Source organism: Argiope bruennichi, chromosome 6 (genome assembly GCF_947563725.1).
Source record: "Argiope bruennichi chromosome 6, qqArgBrue1.1, whole genome shotgun sequence".
In the NCBI taxonomy this organism is placed as follows: Eukaryota; Metazoa; Arthropoda; class Arachnida; order Araneae; family Araneidae; genus Argiope; species Argiope bruennichi.
This window is the reverse complement of record NC_079156.1, coordinates 106,053,447-106,066,044: the sequence shown is the minus strand read 5'-3', so window position 1 is coordinate 106,066,044 and position 12,598 is coordinate 106,053,447. Positions and strand designations below refer to the sequence as shown.

The 12,598-nt window shown below is 38.4% G+C and overlaps 32 non-coding genes across 32 annotated transcripts; all 32 read right to left on the bottom strand.

Moving 5' to 3' along the window:
- Positions 1-41: 41 nt before the first annotated feature.
- On the bottom strand, positions 42-113 carry Trnaw-cca (transfer RNA tryptophan (anticodon CCA)). The gene has a single exon. It is a non-coding gene; the product is annotated as a tRNA-Trp (tRNA).
- Positions 114-373: 260 nt separating this feature from the next.
- On the bottom strand, positions 374-445 carry Trnaw-cca (transfer RNA tryptophan (anticodon CCA)). The gene has a single exon. It is a non-coding gene; the product is annotated as a tRNA-Trp (tRNA).
- A 260-nt stretch (positions 446-705) lies between these two features.
- On the bottom strand, positions 706-777 carry Trnaw-cca (transfer RNA tryptophan (anticodon CCA)). The gene has a single exon. It is a non-coding gene; the product is annotated as a tRNA-Trp (tRNA).
- A 592-nt stretch (positions 778-1,369) lies between these two features.
- Positions 1,370-1,441, bottom strand: Trnaw-cca (transfer RNA tryptophan (anticodon CCA)). Its single transcript has one exon. It is a non-coding gene; the product is annotated as a tRNA-Trp (tRNA).
- Positions 1,442-1,698: 257 nt separating this feature from the next.
- On the bottom strand, positions 1,699-1,770 carry Trnaw-cca (transfer RNA tryptophan (anticodon CCA)). Its single transcript has one exon. It is a non-coding gene; the product is annotated as a tRNA-Trp (tRNA).
- A 260-nt stretch (positions 1,771-2,030) lies between these two features.
- On the bottom strand, positions 2,031-2,102 carry Trnaw-cca (transfer RNA tryptophan (anticodon CCA)). Its single transcript has one exon. It is a non-coding gene; the product is annotated as a tRNA-Trp (tRNA).
- Positions 2,103-2,694: 592 nt separating this feature from the next.
- Positions 2,695-2,766, bottom strand: Trnaw-cca (transfer RNA tryptophan (anticodon CCA)). Its single transcript has one exon. It is a non-coding gene; the product is annotated as a tRNA-Trp (tRNA).
- Positions 2,767-3,026: 260 nt separating this feature from the next.
- On the bottom strand, positions 3,027-3,098 carry Trnaw-cca (transfer RNA tryptophan (anticodon CCA)). Its single transcript has one exon. It is a non-coding gene; the product is annotated as a tRNA-Trp (tRNA).
- Positions 3,099-3,358: 260 nt separating this feature from the next.
- Positions 3,359-3,430, bottom strand: Trnaw-cca (transfer RNA tryptophan (anticodon CCA)). Its single transcript has one exon. It is a non-coding gene; the product is annotated as a tRNA-Trp (tRNA).
- Positions 3,431-3,690: 260 nt separating this feature from the next.
- On the bottom strand, positions 3,691-3,762 carry Trnaw-cca (transfer RNA tryptophan (anticodon CCA)). Its single transcript has one exon. It is a non-coding gene; the product is annotated as a tRNA-Trp (tRNA).
- A 260-nt stretch (positions 3,763-4,022) lies between these two features.
- On the bottom strand, positions 4,023-4,094 carry Trnaw-cca (transfer RNA tryptophan (anticodon CCA)). Its single transcript has one exon. It is a non-coding gene; the product is annotated as a tRNA-Trp (tRNA).
- A 260-nt stretch (positions 4,095-4,354) lies between these two features.
- Trnaw-cca (transfer RNA tryptophan (anticodon CCA)) lies at positions 4,355-4,426 on the bottom strand. The gene has a single exon. It is a non-coding gene; the product is annotated as a tRNA-Trp (tRNA).
- A 260-nt stretch (positions 4,427-4,686) lies between these two features.
- Positions 4,687-4,758, bottom strand: Trnaw-cca (transfer RNA tryptophan (anticodon CCA)). Its single transcript has one exon. It is a non-coding gene; the product is annotated as a tRNA-Trp (tRNA).
- A 260-nt stretch (positions 4,759-5,018) lies between these two features.
- Trnaw-cca (transfer RNA tryptophan (anticodon CCA)) lies at positions 5,019-5,090 on the bottom strand. The gene has a single exon. It is a non-coding gene; the product is annotated as a tRNA-Trp (tRNA).
- Positions 5,091-5,350: 260 nt separating this feature from the next.
- Positions 5,351-5,422, bottom strand: Trnaw-cca (transfer RNA tryptophan (anticodon CCA)). Its single transcript has one exon. It is a non-coding gene; the product is annotated as a tRNA-Trp (tRNA).
- Positions 5,423-5,682: 260 nt separating this feature from the next.
- Positions 5,683-5,754, bottom strand: Trnaw-cca (transfer RNA tryptophan (anticodon CCA)). The gene has a single exon. It is a non-coding gene; the product is annotated as a tRNA-Trp (tRNA).
- Positions 5,755-6,014: 260 nt separating this feature from the next.
- Positions 6,015-6,086, bottom strand: Trnaw-cca (transfer RNA tryptophan (anticodon CCA)). The gene has a single exon. It is a non-coding gene; the product is annotated as a tRNA-Trp (tRNA).
- A 260-nt stretch (positions 6,087-6,346) lies between these two features.
- On the bottom strand, positions 6,347-6,418 carry Trnaw-cca (transfer RNA tryptophan (anticodon CCA)). The gene has a single exon. It is a non-coding gene; the product is annotated as a tRNA-Trp (tRNA).
- Positions 6,419-6,678: 260 nt separating this feature from the next.
- Positions 6,679-6,750, bottom strand: Trnaw-cca (transfer RNA tryptophan (anticodon CCA)). The gene has a single exon. It is a non-coding gene; the product is annotated as a tRNA-Trp (tRNA).
- A 260-nt stretch (positions 6,751-7,010) lies between these two features.
- On the bottom strand, positions 7,011-7,082 carry Trnaw-cca (transfer RNA tryptophan (anticodon CCA)). Its single transcript has one exon. It is a non-coding gene; the product is annotated as a tRNA-Trp (tRNA).
- A 260-nt stretch (positions 7,083-7,342) lies between these two features.
- Trnaw-cca (transfer RNA tryptophan (anticodon CCA)) lies at positions 7,343-7,414 on the bottom strand. The gene has a single exon. It is a non-coding gene; the product is annotated as a tRNA-Trp (tRNA).
- A 592-nt stretch (positions 7,415-8,006) lies between these two features.
- Positions 8,007-8,078, bottom strand: Trnaw-cca (transfer RNA tryptophan (anticodon CCA)). The gene has a single exon. It is a non-coding gene; the product is annotated as a tRNA-Trp (tRNA).
- A 260-nt stretch (positions 8,079-8,338) lies between these two features.
- On the bottom strand, positions 8,339-8,410 carry Trnaw-cca (transfer RNA tryptophan (anticodon CCA)). The gene has a single exon. It is a non-coding gene; the product is annotated as a tRNA-Trp (tRNA).
- A 260-nt stretch (positions 8,411-8,670) lies between these two features.
- Trnaw-cca (transfer RNA tryptophan (anticodon CCA)) lies at positions 8,671-8,742 on the bottom strand. The gene has a single exon. It is a non-coding gene; the product is annotated as a tRNA-Trp (tRNA).
- Positions 8,743-9,334: 592 nt separating this feature from the next.
- On the bottom strand, positions 9,335-9,406 carry Trnaw-cca (transfer RNA tryptophan (anticodon CCA)). Its single transcript has one exon. It is a non-coding gene; the product is annotated as a tRNA-Trp (tRNA).
- Positions 9,407-9,666: 260 nt separating this feature from the next.
- Positions 9,667-9,738, bottom strand: Trnaw-cca (transfer RNA tryptophan (anticodon CCA)). The gene has a single exon. It is a non-coding gene; the product is annotated as a tRNA-Trp (tRNA).
- A 260-nt stretch (positions 9,739-9,998) lies between these two features.
- Positions 9,999-10,070, bottom strand: Trnaw-cca (transfer RNA tryptophan (anticodon CCA)). Its single transcript has one exon. It is a non-coding gene; the product is annotated as a tRNA-Trp (tRNA).
- A 592-nt stretch (positions 10,071-10,662) lies between these two features.
- Positions 10,663-10,734, bottom strand: Trnaw-cca (transfer RNA tryptophan (anticodon CCA)). Its single transcript has one exon. It is a non-coding gene; the product is annotated as a tRNA-Trp (tRNA).
- Positions 10,735-10,994: 260 nt separating this feature from the next.
- Trnaw-cca (transfer RNA tryptophan (anticodon CCA)) lies at positions 10,995-11,066 on the bottom strand. The gene has a single exon. It is a non-coding gene; the product is annotated as a tRNA-Trp (tRNA).
- A 260-nt stretch (positions 11,067-11,326) lies between these two features.
- Positions 11,327-11,398, bottom strand: Trnaw-cca (transfer RNA tryptophan (anticodon CCA)). Its single transcript has one exon. It is a non-coding gene; the product is annotated as a tRNA-Trp (tRNA).
- Positions 11,399-11,990: 592 nt separating this feature from the next.
- Trnaw-cca (transfer RNA tryptophan (anticodon CCA)) lies at positions 11,991-12,062 on the bottom strand. The gene has a single exon. It is a non-coding gene; the product is annotated as a tRNA-Trp (tRNA).
- A 260-nt stretch (positions 12,063-12,322) lies between these two features.
- Positions 12,323-12,394, bottom strand: Trnaw-cca (transfer RNA tryptophan (anticodon CCA)). The gene has a single exon. It is a non-coding gene; the product is annotated as a tRNA-Trp (tRNA).
- Positions 12,395-12,598: the final 204 nt, after the last annotated feature.

Here is a 12,598-nt window from a genome sequence, read left to right as displayed (position 1 = left end):
ATCAAATTCTCACACAGCAAAGAAATTAAAACACAAAGCACTGACCCGGACGTGATTTGAACACGCAACCTTCTGATCTGGAGTCAGACGCGCTACCGTTGCGCCACCGAGCCACACGACGAGTTGGATTGCCGTTATCTTTAAAGCATTCATGTGAATTGAAATAAATTTCGAACGCAGCACAGTAGATTCTCCTATAGCAAAGAAAAATGATAAAAAATATATTCCTTACGCAATTTGAATATCTTTGCGTGACAGAGCTAGACGGGATATTTCTTTTCCTTTTTATTTAAAACAATCACATTCATGGAAAGAAATTTCGATTATTGAAGATCAAATACTCACACAGCAAAGAAATTAAAACACAAAGCACTGACCCGGACCTGATTTGAACACGCAACCTTCTGATCTGGAGTCAGACGCGCTACCGTTGCGCGACCGAGCCACAAGAAGAGTTACCGTGCCGTTATCTTTAAAGCATTTATGTGATTTGAAATAAATTTCGAGCGCAGCACAGTAGATTCTCCTATGACAAAGAAACATGATAAAAACTATATTCCTTACGCGATTTGAATATCTTTGCGTGACAGAGCCAGACGGGATATGTCTTTTCCTTTTTATTTAAAACAATCACATGCATGGAAAGAAATTTCGATTAATGAAGATCAAATTCTCACGCAGCAAAGAAAATAAAACACAAAGCACTGACCCGGACGTGATTTGAACACGCAACCTTCTGATCTGGAGTCAGACGCGCTACCGTTGCGCCACCGAGCCACACGAAGTGTGGGATTGCCGTTATCTTTAAAGCATTCATGTGATTTGAAATAAATTTCGAACGCAGCACAGTGGATTCTCCTATAGCAAAGAAACATGATAAAAACTATATTCCTTACGCGATTTGAATATCTTTGCGTGACAGAGCCAGACGGGATATGTCTTTTCCTTTTTATTTAAAACAATCACATGCATGGAAAGAAATTTCGATTAATGAAGATTATATTCTGACGCAGCAAAGAAATTAAAACACAAAGCACTGACCCGGACGTGATTTGAACACGCAACCTTCTGATCTAGAGTCAGACGCGCTACCGTTGCGCCACCGAGCCACACGAAGTGTGGGATTGCCGTTATCTTTAAAGCATTCATGTGATTTGAAATAAATTTCGAACGCAGCACAGTAGATTCTCCTATAGCAAAGAAACATGATAAAAACTATATTCCTTAGGCGATTTGAATATCTTTGCGTGACAGAGCCAGACGCGATATTTCTTTTCCTTTTTATTTAAAACAATCATATGAATGGAAAGAAATTTCGATTAATGAAGATCAAATTCTCACACAGCAAAGAAATTAAAACACAAAGCACTGACCTGGACATGATTTGAACACGCAACCTTCTGATCTGGAGTCAGACGCGCTACCGTTGCGCCACCGAGCCACACGAAGAGTCGGAATGCCGTTATCTTTAAAGCATTCATGTGATTTGAAATAAATTTAGAACGCAGCACAGTAGATTCTCCTATGGCAAAGAAACATGATAAAAACTATATTCCTTACGCGATTTGAATATCTTTGCGTGACAGAGCCAGACGGGATATTTCTTTTCCTTTTTATTTAAAATAACATTCATGGAAAGAAATTTCGATTAATGAAGATCAAATTCTCACACAGCAAAGAAATTAAAACACAAAGCACTGACCCGGACTTGATTTGAACACGCAACCTTCTGATCTGGAGTCAGACGCGCTACCGTTGCGCCACCGAGCCACACGACGAGTTGGATTGCCGTTATCTTTAAAGCATTCATGTGAATTGAAATAAATTTCGAAAGCAGCACTGTAGATTCTTCTATAGCAAAGAAACATGATAAAAACTATATATCTTACGCGATTTGAATATCTTTCCGTGACAGTGCCAGACGGGATATTTCTTTTCCTTTTAATTTAAAACAATCACATGCATGGAAAAAAATTTCGATTAATGAAGATCAAATTCTCACGCAGCAAAGAAATTAAAACACAAAGCACTGACCCGGACGTGATTTGAACACGCAACCTTCTGATCTGGAGTCAGACGCGCTACCGTTGCGCCACCGAGCCACACGACGAGTTGGATTGCCATTATCTTTAAAGCATTCATGTGAATTGAAATAAATTTCGAAAGCAGCACTGTAGATTCTCCTATAGCAAAGAAACATGATAAAAACTATATTCCTTACGCGATTTGAATATCTTTGAGTGAAAGAGCCAGTTGGGATATTTCTTTTCCTTTTTATTTAAAACAATCACTTGCATGGAAAGAAATTTCGAATAATGAGAATCAAATTCTCACACAGCAAAGAAATTAAAACACAAAGCACTGACCCGGACGTGATTTGAACACGCAACCTTCTGATCTGGAGTGAGACGTGCTAAGGTTGCGCCACCGAGCCACACGAAGAGTTGGATTGCCGTTATCTTTAAAGCATTCATGTGAATTGAAATAAATTTCGAACGCAGCACAGTAGATTCTCCTATAGCAAAGAAACATGATAAAAAATATATTCCTTACGCAATTTGAATATCTTTGCGTGACAGAGCTAGACGGGATATTTCTTTTCCTTTTTATTTAAAACAATCACATTCATGGAAAGAAATTTCGTTTATTGAAGATCAAATTCACACACAGCAAAGAAATTAAAACACAAAGCACTGACCCGGACGTGATTTGAACACGCAACCTTCTGATCTGGAGTCAGACGCGCTACCGTTGCGCCACCGAGCCACACGACGAGTTGGATTGCCGTTATCTTTAAAGCATTCATGTGAATTGAAATAAATTTCGAACGCAGCACAGTAGATTCTCCTATAGCAAAGAAAAATGATAAAAAATATATTCCTTACGCAATTTGAATATCTTTGCGTGACAGAGCTAGACGGGATATTTCTTTTCCTTTTTATTTAAAACAATCACATTCATGGAAAGAAATTTCGATTATTGAAGATCAAATACTCACACAGCAAAGAAATTAAAACACAAAGCACTGACCCGGACGTGATTTGAACACGCAACCTTCTGATCTGGAGTCAGACGCGCTACCGTTGCGCCACCGAGCCACACGAAGTGTGGGATTGCCGTTATCTTTAAAGCATTCATGTGATTTGAAATAAATTTCGAACGCAGCACAGTGGATTCTCCTATAGCAAAGAAACATGATAAAAACTATATTCCTTACGCGATTTGAATATCTTTGCGTGACAGAGCCAGACGGGATATGTCTTTTCCTTTTTATTTAAAACAATCATATGAATGGAAAGAAATTTCGATTAATGAAGATCAAATTCTCACACAGCAAAGAAATTAAAACACAAAGCACTGACCCGGACGTGATTTGAACACGCAACCTTCTGATCTGGAGTCAGACGCGCTACCGTTGCGCGACCGAGCCACAAGAAGAGTTGGATTCCCGTTATCTTTAAAGCATTCATGTGATTTGAAATAAATTTCGAACGCAGCACAGTAGATTCTAATATAGCAAAGAAACATGATAAAAACTATATTCCTTACGCAATTTGAATATCTTTGCGTGACAGAGCCAGACGGGATATTTCTTTTCCTTTTTATTTAAAACAATCACATGCATGGAAAGAAATTTCGATTAATGAAGATCAAATTCTCACGCAGCAAAGAAATTAAAACACAAAGCACTGACCCGGACGTGATTTGAACACGCAACCTTCTGATCTGGAGTCAGACGCGCTACCGTTGCGCCACCGAGCCACACGAAGTGTGGGATTGCCGTTATCTTTAAAGCATTCATGTGATTTGAAATAAATTTCGAACGCAGCACAGTTGATTCTCCTATAGCAAAGAAACATGATAAAAACTATATTCCTTACGCGATTTGAATATCTTTGCGTGACAGAGCCAGACGGGATATTTCTTTTCCTTTTTATTTAAAACAATCACTTGCATGGAAAGAAATTTCGATTAATGAAGATCAAATTCTCACACAGCAAAGAAATTAAAACACAAAGCACTGACCCGGACGTGATTTGAACACGCAACCTTCTGATCTGGAGTCAGACGCGCTACCGTTGCGCCACCGAGCCACACGACGAGTTGGATTGCCGTTATCTTTAAAGCATTCATGTGAATTGAAATAAATTTCGAAAGCAGCACTGTAGATTCTTCTATAGCAAAGAAACATGATAAAAACTATATATCTTACGCGATTTGAATATCTTTCCGTGACAGTGCCAGACGGGATATTTCTTTTCCTTTTAATTTAAAACAATCACATGCATGGAAAAAAATTTCGATTAATGAAGATCAAATTCTCACGCAGCAAAGAAATTAAAACACAAAGCACTGACCCGGACCTGATTTGAACACGCAACCTTCTGATCTGGAGTCAGACGCGCTACCGTTGCGCGACCGAGCCACAAGAAGAGTTAGCGTGCCGTTATCTTTAAAGCATTTATGTGATTTGAAATAAATTTCGAGCGCAGCACAGTAGATTCTCCTATGACAAAGAAACATGATAAAAACTATATTCCTTACGCGATTTGAATATCTTTGCGTGACAGAGCCAGACGGGATATGTCTTTTCCTTTTTATTTAAAACAATCACATGCATGGAAAGAAATTTCGATTAATGAAGATCAAATTCTCACACAGCAAAGAAATTAAAACACAAAGCACTGACCCGGGCGTGATTTGAACACGCAACCTTCTGATCTGGAGTCAGACGCGCTACCGTTGCGCCACCGAGCCACACGAAGTGTGGGATTGCCGTTATCTTTAAAGCATTCATGTGATTTGAAATAAATTTCGAACGCAGCACAGTGGATTCTCCTATAGCAAAGAAACATGATAAAAACTATATTCCTTACGCGATTTGAATATCTTTGCGTGACAGAGCCAGACGGGATATTTCTTTTCCTTTTTATTTAAAACAATCACTTGCATGGAAAGAAATTTCGATTAATGAGGATCAAATTCTCACACAGCAAAGAAATTAAAACACAAAGCACTGACCCGGACGTGATTTGAACACGCAACCTTCTGATCTGGAGTCAGACGCGCTACCGTTGCGCCACCGAGCCACACGAAGAGTCGGAATGCCGTTATCTTTAAAGCATTCATGTGATTTGAAATAAATTTAGAACGCAGCACAGTAGATTCTCCTATGGCAAAGAAACATGATAAAAACTATATTCCTTACGCGATTTGAATATCTTTGCGTGACAGAGCCAGACGGGATATTTCTTTTCCTTTTTATTTAAAACAATCACATTCATGGAAAGAAATTTCGATTAATGAAGATCAAATTCTCACACAGCAAAGAAATTAAAACACAAAGCACTGACCCGGACGTGATTGGAACACGCAACCTTCTGATCTGGAGTCAGACGCGCTACCGTTGCGCCACCGAGCCACACGACGAGTTGGATTGCCGTTATCTTTAAAGCATTCATGTGAATTGAAATAAATTTCGAAAGCAGCACTGTAGATTCTTCTATAGCAAAGAAACATGATAAAAACTATATATCTTACGCGATTTGAATATCTTTCCGTGACAGTGCCAGACGGGATATTTCTTTTCCTTTTAATTTAAAACAATCACATGCATGGAAAAAAATTTCGATTAATGAAGATCAAATTCTCACGCAGCAAAGAAATTAAAACACAAAGCACTGACCCGGACCTGATTTGAACACGCAACCTTCTGATCTGGAGTCAGACGCGCTACCGTTGCGCGACCGAGCCACAAGAAGAGTTAGCGTGCCGTTATCTTTAAAGCATTTATGTGATTTGAAATAAATTTCGAGCGCAGCACAGTAGATTCTCCTATGACAAAGAAACATGATAAAAACTATATTCCTTACGCGATTTGAATATCTTTGCGTGACAGAGCCAGACGGGATATGTCTTTTCCTTTTTATTTAAAACAATCACATGCATGGAAAGAAATTTCGATTAATGAAGATCAAATTCTCACACAGCAAAGAAATTAAAACACAAAGCACTGACCCGGACGTGATTTGAACACGCAACCTTCTGATCTGGAGTCAGACGCGCTACCGTTGCGCGACCGAGCCACAAGAAGAGTTGGATTCCCGTTATCTTTAAAGCATTCATGTGATTTGAAATAAATTTCGAACGTAGCACAGTAGATTCTAATATAGCAAAGAAACATGATAAAAACTATATTCCTTACGCAATTTGAATATCTTTGCGTGACAGAGTCAGACGGGATATTTCTTTTCCTTTTTATTTAAAACAATCACATGCATGGAAAGAAATTTCGATTAATAAAGATCAAATTCTCACGCAGCAAAGAAAATAAAACACAAAGCACTGACCCGGACGTGATTTGAACACGCAACCTTCTGATCTGGAGTCAGACGCGCTACCGTTGCGCCACCGAGCCACACGAAGTGTGGGATTGCCGTTATCTTTAAAGCATTCATGTGATTTGAAATAAATTTCGAACGCAGCACAGTTGATTCTCCTATAGCAAAGAAACATGATAAAAACTATATTCCTTACGCGATTTGAATATCTTTGCGTGACAGAGCCAGACGGGATATTTCTTTTCCTTTTTATTTAAAACAATCATATGCATGGAAAGAAATTTCGATTAATGAAGATCAAATTCTCACACAGCAAAGAAATTAAAACACAAAGCACTGACCTGGACATGATTTGAACACGCAACCTTCTGATCTGGAGTCAGACGCGCTACCGTTGCGCCACCGAGCCACACGAAGAGTCGGAATGCCGTTATCTTTAAAGCATTCATGTGATTTGAAATAAATTTAGAACGCAGCACAGTAGATTCTCCTATGGCAAAGAAACATGATAAAAACTATATTCCTTACGCGATTTGAATATCTTTGCGTGACAGAGTTAGACGGGATATTTCTTTTCCTTTTTATTTAAAACAATCACATTCATGGAAAGAAATTTCGATTAATGAAGATCAAATTCTCACACAGCAAAGAAATTAAAACACAAAGCACTGACCCGGACGTGATTTGAACACGCAACCTTCTGATCTGGAGTCAGACGCGCTACCGTTGGGCCACCGAGCCACACGACGAGTTGGATTGCCGTTATCTTTAAAGCATTCATGTGAATTGAAATAAATTTCGAAAGCAGCACTGTAGATTCTTCTATAGCAAAGAAACATGATAAAAACTATATATCTTACGCGATTTGAATATCTTTCCGTGACAGTGCCAGACGGGATATTTCTTTTCCTTTTAATTTAAAACAATCACATGCATGGAAAAAAATTTCGATTAATGAAGATCAAATTCTCACGCAGCAAAGAAATTAAAACACAAAGCACTGACCCGGACGTGATTTGAACACGCAACCTTCTGATCTGGAGTCAAACGCGCTGCCGTTGCGCCACCGAGCCACACGACGAGTTGGATTGCCATTATCTTTAAAGCATTCATGTGAATTGAAATAAATTTCGAAAGCAGCACTGTAGATTCTCCTATAGCAAATAAACATGATAAAAACTATATTCCTTACGCGATTTGAATATCTTTGAGTGAAAGAGCCAGTTGGGATATTTCTTTTCCTTTTTATTTAAAACAATCACTTGCATAGAAAGAAATTTCGATTAATGAGGATCAAATTCTCACACAGCAAAGAAATTAAAACACAAAGCACTGACCCGGACGTGATTTGAACACGCAACCTTCTGATCTGGAGTGAGACGTGCTAAGGTTGCGCCACCGAGCCACACGAAGAGTTGGATTGCCGTTATCTTTAAAGCATTCATGTGAATTGAAATAAATTTCGAACGCAGCACAGTAGATTCTCCTATAGCAAAGAAACATGATAAAAAATATATTCCTTACGCAATTTGAATATCTTTGCGTGACAGAGCTAGACGGGATATTTCTTTTCCTTTTTATTTAAAACAATCACATTTATGGAAAGAAATTTCGATTATTGAAGATCAAATTTTCACACAGCAAAGAAATTAAAACACAAAGCACTGACCCGGACGTGATTTGAACACGCAACCTTCTGATCTGGAGTCAGACGCGCTACCGTTGCGACACCGAGCCACACGACGACTTGGATTGCCGTTATCTTTAAAGCATTCATGTGAATTGAAATAAATTTCGAAAACTGCACAGTAGAATCTCCTATAGCAAAGAAAAATGATAAAAACTATACTCCTTACGCGATTTGAATATCTTTGCGTGAATGAGCCAGTTGGGATATTTCTTTTCCTTTTTATTTAAAACAATCACTTGCATGGAAAGAAATTTCGATTAATGAGGATCAAATTCTCACACAGCAAAGAAATTAAAACAGAATGCACTGACCCGGACGTGATTTGAACACGCAACCTTCTGATCTGGAGTCAGACACGCTACCGTTGCTCCACCGAGCCACACGACGAGTTGGATTGCCGTTATCTTTAAAGCATTCATGTGAATTGAAATAAATTTCGTACGCAGCACAGTAGATTCTCCTATAGCAAAGAAACATGATAAAAATTACATTCCTTACGCGATTTGAATATCTTTGCGAGACAGAGCCAGACGCCATATTTATTTTCCGTTTTATTTAAAGCAATCACATGCATTTAAAGAAATTTCGATTATTGAAGATCAAATTCTCACACAGCAAAGAAATTAAAACACAAAGCACTGACCCGGACGTGATTTGAACACGCAACCTTCTGATCTGGAGTCAAACGCGCTGCCGTTGCGCCACCGAGCCACACGACGAGTTGGATTGCCATTATCTTTAAAGCATTCATGTGAATTGAAATAAATTTCGAAAGCAGCACTGTAGATTCTCCTATAGCAAAGAAACATGATAAAAACTATATTCCTTACGCGATTTGAATATCTTTGAGTGAAAGAGCCAGTTGGGATATTTCTTTTCCTTTTTATTTAAAACAATCACTTGCATGGAAAGAAATTTCGATTAATGAGGATCAAATTCTCACACAGCAAAGAAATTAAAACACAAAGCACTGACCCGGACGTGATTTGAACACGCAACCTTCTGATCTGGAGTGAGACGTGCTAAGGTTGCGCCACCGAGCCACACGAAGAGTTGGATTGCCGTTATCTTTAAAGCATTCATGTGAATTGAAATAAATTTCGAACGCAGCACAGTAGATTCTCCTATAGCAAAGAAACATGATAAAAAATATATTCCTTACGCAATTTGAATATCTTTGCGTGACAGAGCTAGACGGGATATTTCTTTTCCTTTTTATTTAAAACAATCACATTTATGGAAAGAAATTTCGATTATTGAAGATCAAATTTTCACACAGCAAAGAAATTAAAACACAAAGCACTGACCCGGACGTGATTTGAACACGCAACCTTCTGATCTGGAGTCAGACGCGCTACCGTTGCGACACCGAGCCACACGACGACTTGGATTGCCGTTATCTTTAAAGCATTCATGTGAATTGAAATAAATTTCGAAAACTGCACAGTAGAATCTCCTATAGCAAAGAAAAATGATAAAAACTATACTCCTTACGCGATTTGAATATCTTTGCGTGAATGAGCCAGTTGGGATATTTCTTTTCCTTTTTATTTAAAACAATCACTTGCATGGAAAGAAATTTCGATTAATGAGGATCAAATTCTCACACAGCAAAGAAATTAAAACAGAATGCACTGACCCGGACGTGATTTGAACACGCAACCTTCTGATCTGGAGTCAGACACGCTACCGTTGCTCCACCGAGCCACACGACGAGTTGGATTGCCGTTATCTTTAAAGCATTCATGTGAATTGAAATAAATTTCGTACGCAGCACAGTAGATTCTCCTATAGCAAAGAAACATGATAAAAATTACATTCCTTACGCGATTTGAATATCTTTGCGAGACAGAGCCAGACGCCATATTTATTTTCCGTTTTATTTAAAGCAATCACATGCATTTAAAGAAATTTCGATTATTGAAGATCAAATTCTCACACAGCAAAGAAATTAAAACACAAAGCACTGACCCGGACGTGATTTGAACACGCAACCTTCTGATCTGGAGTCAAACGCGCTGCCGTTGCGCCACCGAGCCACACGACGAGTTGGATTGCCATTATCTTTAAAGCATTCATGTGAATTGAAATAAATTTCGAAAGCAGCACTGTAGATTCTCCTATAGCAAAGAAACATGATAAAAACTATATTCCTTACGCGATTTGAATATCTTTGAGTGAAAGAGCCAGTTGGGATATTTCTTTTCCTTTTTATTTAAAACAATCACTTGCATGGAAAGAAATTTCGATTAATGAGGATCAAATTCTCACACAGCAAAGAAATTAAAACACAAAGCACTGACCCGGACGTGATTTGAACACGCAACCTTCTGATCTGGAGTGAGACGTGCTAAGGTTGCGCCACCGAGCCACACGAAGAGTTGGATTGCCGTTATCTTTAAAGCATTCATGTGAATTGAAATAAATTTCGAACGCAGCACAGTAGATTCTCCTATAGCAAAGAAACATGATAAAAAATATATTCCTTACGCAATTTGAATATCTTTGCGTGACAGAGCTAGACGGGATATTTCTTTTCCTTTTTATTTAAAACAATCACATTTATGGAAAGAAATTTCGATTATTGAAGATCAAATTTTCACACAGCAAAGAAATTAAAACACAAAGCACTGACCCGGACGTGATTTGAACACGCAACCTTCTGATCTGGAGTCAGACGCGCTACCGTTGCGACACCGAGCCACACGACGACTTGGATTGCCGTTATCTTTAAAGCATTCATGTGAATTGAAATAAATTTCGAAAACTGCACAGTAGAATCTCCTATAGCAAAGAAAAATGATAAAAACTATACTCCTTACGCGATTTGAATATCTTTGCGTGAATGAGCCAGTTGGGATATTTCTTTTCCTTTTTATTTAAAACAATCACTTGCATGGAAAGAAATTTCGATTAATGAGGATCAAATTCTCACACAGCAAAGAAATTAAAACAGAATGCACTGACCCGGACGTGATTTGAACACGCAACCTTCTGATCTGGAGTCAGACACGCTACCGTTGCTCCACCGAGCCACACGACGAGTTGGATTGCCGTTATCTTTAAAGCATTCATGTGAATTGAAATAAATTTCGTACGCAGCACAGTAGATTCTCCTATAGCAAAGAAACATGATAAAAATTACATTCCTTACGCGATTTGAATATCTTTGCGAGACAGAGCCAGACGCCATATTTATTTTCCGTTTTATTTAAAGCAATCACATGCATTTAAAGAAATTTCGATTATTGAAGATCAAATTCTCACACAGCAAAGAAATTAAAACACAAAGCACTGACCCGGACGTGATTTGAACACGCAACCTTCTGATCTGGAGTCAAACGCGCTGCCGTTGCGCCACCGAGCCACACGACGAGTTGGATTGCCATTATCTTTAAAGCATTCATGTGAATTGAAATAAATTTCGAAAGCAGCACTGTAGATTCTCCTATAGCAAAGAAACATGATAAAAACTATATTCCTTACGCGATTTGAATATCTTTGAGTGAAAGAGCCAGTTGGGATATTTCTTTTCCTTTTTATTTAAAACAATCACTTGCATGGAAAGAAATTTCGATTAATGAGGATCAAATTCTCACACAGCAAAGAAATTAAAACACAAAGCACTGACCCGGACGTGATTTGAACACGCAACCTTCTGATCTGGAGTGAGACGTGCTAAGGTTGCGCCACCGAGCCACACGAAGAGTTGGATTGCCGTTATCTTTAAAGCATTCATGTGAATTGAAATAAATTTCGAACGCAGCACAGTAGATTCTCCTATAGCAAAGAAACATGATAAAAAATATATTCCTTACGCAATTTGAATATCTTTGCGTGACAGAGCTAGACGGGATATTTCTTTTCCTTTTTATTTAAAACAATCACATTTATGGAAAGAAATTTCGATTATTGAAGATCAAATTTTCACACAGCAAAGAAATTAAAACACAAAGCACTGACCCGGACGTGATTTGAACACGCAACCTTCTGATCTGGAGTCAGACGCGCTACCGTTGCGACACCGAGCCACACGACGACTTGGATTGCCGTTATCTTTAAAGCATTCATGTGAATTGAAATAAATTTCGAAAACTGCACAGTAGAATCTCCTATAGCAAAGAAAAATGATAAAAACTATACTCCTTACGCGATTTGAATATCTTTGCGTGAATGAGCCAGTTGGGATATTTCTTTTCCTTTTTATTTAAAACAATCACATTCATGGAAAGAAATTTCGATTAATGAGGATCAAATTCTCACACAGCAAAGAAATTAAAACAGAATGCACTGACCCGGACGTGATTTGAACACGCAACCTTCTGATCTGGAGTCAGACACGCTACCGTTGCTCCACCGAGCCACACGACGAGTTGGATTGCCGTTATCTTTAAAGCATTCATGTGAATTGAAATAAATTTCGTACGCAGCACAGTAGATTCTCCTATAGCAAAGAAACATGATAAAAATTACATTCCTTACGCGATTTGAATATCTTTGCGAGACAGAGCCAGACGCCATATTTATTTTCCGTTTTATTTAAAGCAATCACATGCATTTAAAGAAA